General features: G+C 37.7%; 1 pseudogene; it reads right to left on the bottom strand.

Moving 5' to 3' along the window:
• Window positions 1-2,790: 2,790 nt before the first annotated feature.
• On the bottom strand, window positions 2,791-5,656 carry LOC129557312 (T-cell activation inhibitor, mitochondrial pseudogene; annotated as a pseudogene).
• Window positions 5,657-6,557: the final 901 nt, after the last annotated feature.

Below are 6,557 nucleotides of genomic sequence, written 5' to 3'. Positions count from 1 at the left end.
TGTCTCTTTTGCTGTCTTGTATTCAGGGTTATCATTTGCATCTTTCTAAATTCCATATATATGCGTTAGTAGGCATCTCCGACTCTGTGAACATGAGTTTGAGTGTACTCCGGGAGTTGGTGATGGACAGGGAGGCCTGGCGTGCTTTGATTCATGGGGTCGCGGAGAGTCGGACACGACTGAGCGACTGAACTGAACTGAACTGATACTGTATTGGTGTTTTTCTTTCTGGCTTACTTCACTCTGTATAATAGGCTCCAGTTTCATCCACCTCATTAGAACTGATTCAAATGCATTCTTCTTAATGGCTGAATAATACTCCATTGTGTATATGTACCAAAGCTTTCTTATCCATTCATCTGCAGATGGACAGTGTATTTTCAATGTGTTTGATTCCTTTTGCTCAACATTGCATTTATGGGATTAATAATGTAGCCAGTGAGGTATTTGATTTTAAATTTACCAGCTTACAGTATCCTTTTTATTTGTCCTGTTTTATGATTCTTTTGACATGATTAATTTTATTATTCATTTTTCCCTTTTGTTGGGATATTATACAGTATTTTCCTATTAATTGCTCATTAGGCTAAAAATTTTTTCCATGCTAGCTAGACTTATCAAAGTTGATATTACTTGGATATTTTACTCTCTTCCATATATTTATTTATGTGACTTAGATGGTAAAGAATCTGCCTGTAATGCAGGAAACCTGGGTTAGAATCCTGAGCCAGGAAGAGCCTCTGGAGAAGGCAATGGCAATCTATTCCAGTATTCTTGCCTGAAGAATTTCATGGACAGAGGAGCGTGGTGGGCTAAAGTCCTTGCTGTCGCAAAGAGTCCGACACTACTCAGCAATTAGCATATATATTTATAAACACTTTAGATGAGTTTAATCTAAATTGAAAACTACCTTAGCTAGGCCTTTAAGAAACAGATCCTCAGATTAGATATTATCTTTTGGTGATGCATTAAAGAAGCACTTCCAAGAGAAACAGCAAAATATAGGAAATTAAAAGAAAGAGGGAAAGTCTCACATAGTACCTCTGGAGTTTAAGCAATGCCTCAGTTTTTTCCTGACCCATGACGAAGGAAATAGTTGTTTTGTTTTGTTTTTTGCTCCAATGACCAGAAGTTTTGGTTAAGAATTTCAGGAATGTGAGAAGGGTGGCTAACAGAAACAGAGGAGTGTGGGGGTGGTAGAGAAAAGGATATGGGAAACTAAATGGCATGAATCATTGTTGGCTTTATGCCTCTCCTCAATTTAAATGCTATTTTTCCTGTTTATTAAAATTCTAGTCTGTTTTGAACCCTACAATGCATTACTATTATAGTTATGTCGCCTATGTTAATTTAGATCTAGATTTATATAATAAAATATACTTTAAAAAAATTAAGACCATTTTTTAGAGTCGTTTAAGGTTCACATCAAAATCAAGGGAAAATTGCAGAGATTTCCTATACCTCCTCCCCTAAAGCATGATGTGTGTATGTGTGGTGTGTAGTTGCTAAGCTGTGTCAGCTTTTTTTTTTTTTTTTTTCTGGTTAACGTATTATTTATTATGTAATAGTTCTGAGACAAAGTGCAATTCAAAACATATTACTGAGGATTCTGTATTCCTTGATCTTAGAAATGGCATAATCCAAACTTATTTTTCCATTTTTTTTTTTTTTTTGCCATGAAGTTTGCTAGATCTTAGCTCACCAACCAGGAATTGAACCTGTGCCCTCAGTGGTGAAAGCACTGAGTCCTAATCGCTGTACCACCACTGAAGTCCCTCCAGTAAATCTTCTTGTGTAACCTCTGAAGAATGTTTTACTCCCATTATTTGGTTCTGGAAAACTTTCATAGGCAGCAACATTTTTACATTAGAAAAAAAAATAATAAGTACAGTTGTTAGGTACAGGTTAAAAGGGGTGGTATGCACAAACTAGGTTGAGAGGGGTGACAGATCCTGGGTGGTTTGAATCATTTTAAACTGGACTCTGCTTGGTGGAACTTTGAGAAACACGGATTTTTCTGGGTAGTGTTTGTCCATGAAAACAAATCACCTCATTCAATCATTCAAAAAAAAAATTCACCGTCTCTTGGTTACAGGCTACCGACAGAGTATCTTAATGGGTAGGAAAACTTTGTTTTTAACAAACTTTTTATTTTGTATTGGGGTATAGCCGATTAACAAACAATGCTGTGATAGTTTCAGGTGAACAGTGAAGGGACTCAGTCAAACATATACATATACCTACTGAAAACTTTAAATCCTCTATCACTGGATGCGCTTTAACAAACTGCTACAGACGGCTTATGATAATGTCAATATCATATATTCATTCAATGACTTTTCCCCATCTACTCCATCTTCAGGCAAAATTTGGTTCATGAATTTGTGCTCCCCATGTCACCTGTTTTGGACAGACGGTGCATAATTGACTGCAAAGTACAGTTATACCTATCAGTGTTCACTCATAAAAAAAAAAAGAATATATATATCTTTCACCCGGTAGAATCCTCCATTTTCATACCACTACAAATATGTGCTTTCTAACATCTTTTCTGCCAGTCCTGCCAATCAGATTAACACTATCTGCTGGGGGGCGATAAGAAACAACTAGCAGGTAAAACCTTTTAAAAACAAGTTTCCTAATAGAAATTAATTTAAAAAGTCTATTTCCAAAGCAGCAATTAGAAATTCTGTTCCTGTAACATGTAAATAATACTGTTACATCAAGTTGTGGATTTTAAATAAGTATAACAGTTTCTTATCTCTTTAAAAAATAATACAGATTTCTGTGTTATTTAATGGCTTCTCCATTCTTCCAATTCCAAGGAATACAAAGGTCTCCATCCTGCATGACAGAGTAGAAATGTGAAACACAGAGGTGCATCCCTTGTAGGTAAGGCAACGATTGTTCTAGAAGTCTCTTACAGCAATCCACCATTTGCATACTAGAAACACTGGGCTCCTTGTAAAACATTTCCAGAGAGAATTTCTTTGTGGAAGCCTGCATCAATTCATTTTCAATGACCTTCAACTCTTCTTTTCTCTTCATGTTCTCTCTGGCCTGTTGGGCTTTGGTGAGAATAAACCACTGGAGGTTTGCTGGATCACAACGGACTGCGATGTTAAAATGCCCGAGTTCATGCAAGCTTGGGGCATATCTGTCACTGTTAAGGATCATTTGTAAACCACGCAGACTTCGAGGGTGAAAAGGTATTCGACTTTTCAAGAGTCTATTATAGAACACATCAAGAAGAGAGTAATATTCTTTAAGTGTCAACACTGGCTGTAATTCTTCAATATAAACAACCTGGATGCCACCGAGAAGATAGCTTATTTGGTCCTCCAAATGTGTCAGCCTCCTCTGCAGGTCAAAATAACTCCGTAATCTTTCAAAAAGCTTTTGCATTTTTAATGGTTTCCAAGTTCTGCTGGGCTAAGCGGCCTAACCTGGGGCAATGCCCCAGCTCTTCCGCCAACTGATATCTGACAGCTGCAACTGATGAGACAGTTCATCTTTTAAACGATCTAGTTCTTTTCTAAGTGGCAAACTATTTTTCAGCTTTTTAACCGCACTTTTCCCATTGTTATCTAACCTGGATGTTAGGGTTGTTTCCATTCTCCAGACTTGCTCGAGGTCTTCATCAGGGTCCTTGAATCCAGTAAAGGAGTAGTAAGACTTGTCCCATTTGATGGGCCTGTCAGATGTCCTTTTGGCCTCTTTGAGAGGCTGGGAATGCACATTAGTATTCAAGCTTTGGACATGTTCAATAGATAAACAGAAGTGCTGAAGTGTTCCTGGCCATCAGAGGGATTCTGATCTGTTTCTCTTACATAAAACACAAGCTGGGTTGGTTTCAAAGACTTAAAGCCTGGTTTCTGAAGGTTTTCTAAGTAGGCACTTAATCTCTTAAGGGAATTTTCATTGACTTCCCTTTCCCTGGGGTACTGTCCAAAGAAATCTGGATGTACAGCAAAATAAAACGGCCTCAAAGCATTGACTGCTTCAGCTCCTGATAAAGCAGTATGGAAGTATCTTTCCTGGATATAACCTCCTCACAGGTCTCAGATGGCAAAATATTCCTGAATATATATGTAGGTCAAGTTCCAGGCATCCATTAATCACTGCTCTACTTCCCACTAGGCACCAGGTGGAAGGACAGTCGCTCCTCGCAGGACAGTGCGGGGGCGCATGCGCACAGGGGCGCCAGTCCGGCCAACGAGCTCGCTCCGCTCCCGGCTGCTCTCGCCGCACCTGACGACTGGCTCTGACGGTTTCCTACCCCCGGGGCTCTGTGAGCCCCCTCCTCTGAAATCTCGTCTGGGCACGTGCTGCTCTGCCAGCCCTTCAGCACCCGGCGCCGAGGCTCGCTCGAGAGGAGCCCGGGCTCGGGGACAGGCCGCAGGTCCTGTGTCAGCTTTTTGTGACCCCACGAACTACAGTCACCTTCATGGGATTTCCCAGGCAAGAATACTAGACTGGGTTGCCATTTCCTTCTCCAGGGAATCAACCCGACTCAGGGATGGAACCTGTGTCTCCTACATTACAGTCTTTCCAATTATCAATGTCCCCCACCAGAATGACACATTTTTCAAGACCGATGAACCTACATTGACAAATCATAGTCACCTGAAGTTCATACTTTATACATTAAAGTACTGTGGTTGATTCTTGGTGTTGTACATTTGGGGTTTTGGACAAACATGGTGACATATATCCTCCACTGTAATATCATGCAAATTATTTTCACTGACCTAAATAAACCTCTTGTTACATATGTTCATAATTTATGGAAAGCTATTTCTGGACTCTCTAATCTGTTCTTTGATCTATTTGGGTATTCTGCTAATACCACACTATCTTGATTGCTGGATGTGTGTGTGTGTGTGTGTATGTGCATGCACTTGTCATTCAGTCATGTCCAACTCTTTGCAAGCCCATGGACCATAGCCTGCCAGGCTTCTCTCTCCATGGAATTTTCCAGGCAAGAATACTGGAGTGAATTGCCATTTCCTAATCCAGTGTATCTTTCCTAATATCATGATTACTGTAATATAGGACAAATGTCACACAGTATATGTCCTCCACACTTTGTTCTTCAAAATCATGTTAGATATTCTGGGTATTTTGCCTCTTCTTATAAACTTTAGAATGAGTTGATCAATATCCATAAAATAACCTTCTGGGATTTTGAATGGAAATGCATTGAATCTATAGATCAACTTGGGAAGAATTGACAATTTGACAATTAGGAGCCTTCACAACCATGAACATGGACTCTCATCATTTATTTAGTTCTTTGATTGCATTCACCAGAATTTTGTAGTTTTCCAGGTAGAAATCTTGTATATATTTTGTTAGATTTGTACCTAAGCATTTCATTTTTGAAGGGTGCTAATGTATTTTATTTTTAATTTCAAATTCCACTTGTTTATTACTGATGTAAAGAAAACAATTGATAAACTTGTGTCTTGAAGCCTTGTTAAGATAATATTTTAGTTCTGGAATTTTTTTCATGAATTCTTTTGGATTGTCCATATATGGCCATGTCATCTGCAAAAAAGACAGTCTTGTTCCCAAAATATACAATCTTTTAATTTTCTTGCCTTACTGCATTAGCAAGGGCATTTGGTATGGCAATGAAGGACAGTGGTGACATGGGCCATCCTTGCTATGTTCCTGATCTTAGTGAGAAAGCTTTAATTTGTAGATACTATTTATCAATTTAAAGGAGTTCCCTTCTATTCCTAGTTTATTGAAAGTGGTAATCAAGAATGTGTGTTGGATTTTTCAAATGCATTTTTTCCTATTTATTGATATAATTGAATTATCTTTTTCAGCCTTTTGATGTGATGGATTTTATTAATTGATTTTCAAGTGCTGAATAGACCTTCTTTACTTGATTTAAATCCTACTTGGTCATGGTGTATAATTCTTTGTATATATTGTTAGATTCAACTCATCATTGTTTTCTTTAGGATTTTTGCATCTATGTTCATGAGATATATTGATTTGAATTTTTCTTTTCTTGTAGTATCTTTGGCCAGTTTTGGTATTAGGGTAATGCTGACCTCAGAGAATGAGTTAAGAAATATTTCTTCTGTTTCCATCCTCTGAAAGAGATTGTTGAAAATGTGTATAATTTCCCCCTAAATCTTTGATAAAATTCACCACTGAACCCTTCTGGGCCTGCCTGGGTTTTTCTGTTTTGGATTGTTATTAATTATTGATTCAACATTATTAAGGTATAGGCATACTCCAGTTGTCTGTTTCTTCATACGTGAGTTTTGGCAGATTGGATCTTTCAAGTAATCAGTCCATTTCTTAAAGGTTATCAAATTTGTGGGTATAAAGTTTTTTATATAATCCCTTAGTTATAACTTTATTGTCCATGAGATCTGTTTTAATGTCCTCTCTTTCATCTCTAATCTGAGTAATTTGTGTCCTTTTTTTCTCATAACCTGGCTATAGGTTTACCAGGTTAATGGGTCTTTTCAAAAAACTAATTTTTAATTTTGTTGATTTTTCTTTATTGATTTCCTGTTTTCAATTTCATTCAT

This window comes from Moschus berezovskii, chromosome 7, assembly GCF_049115385.1.
Source record: "Moschus berezovskii isolate FMDL1 chromosome 7, NW_MosBer_1.0, whole genome shotgun sequence".
Taxonomy (NCBI): Eukaryota; Metazoa; Chordata; class Mammalia; order Artiodactyla; family Moschidae; genus Moschus; species Moschus berezovskii.
This window is presented reverse-complemented; position numbering and strand designations above follow the sequence as displayed.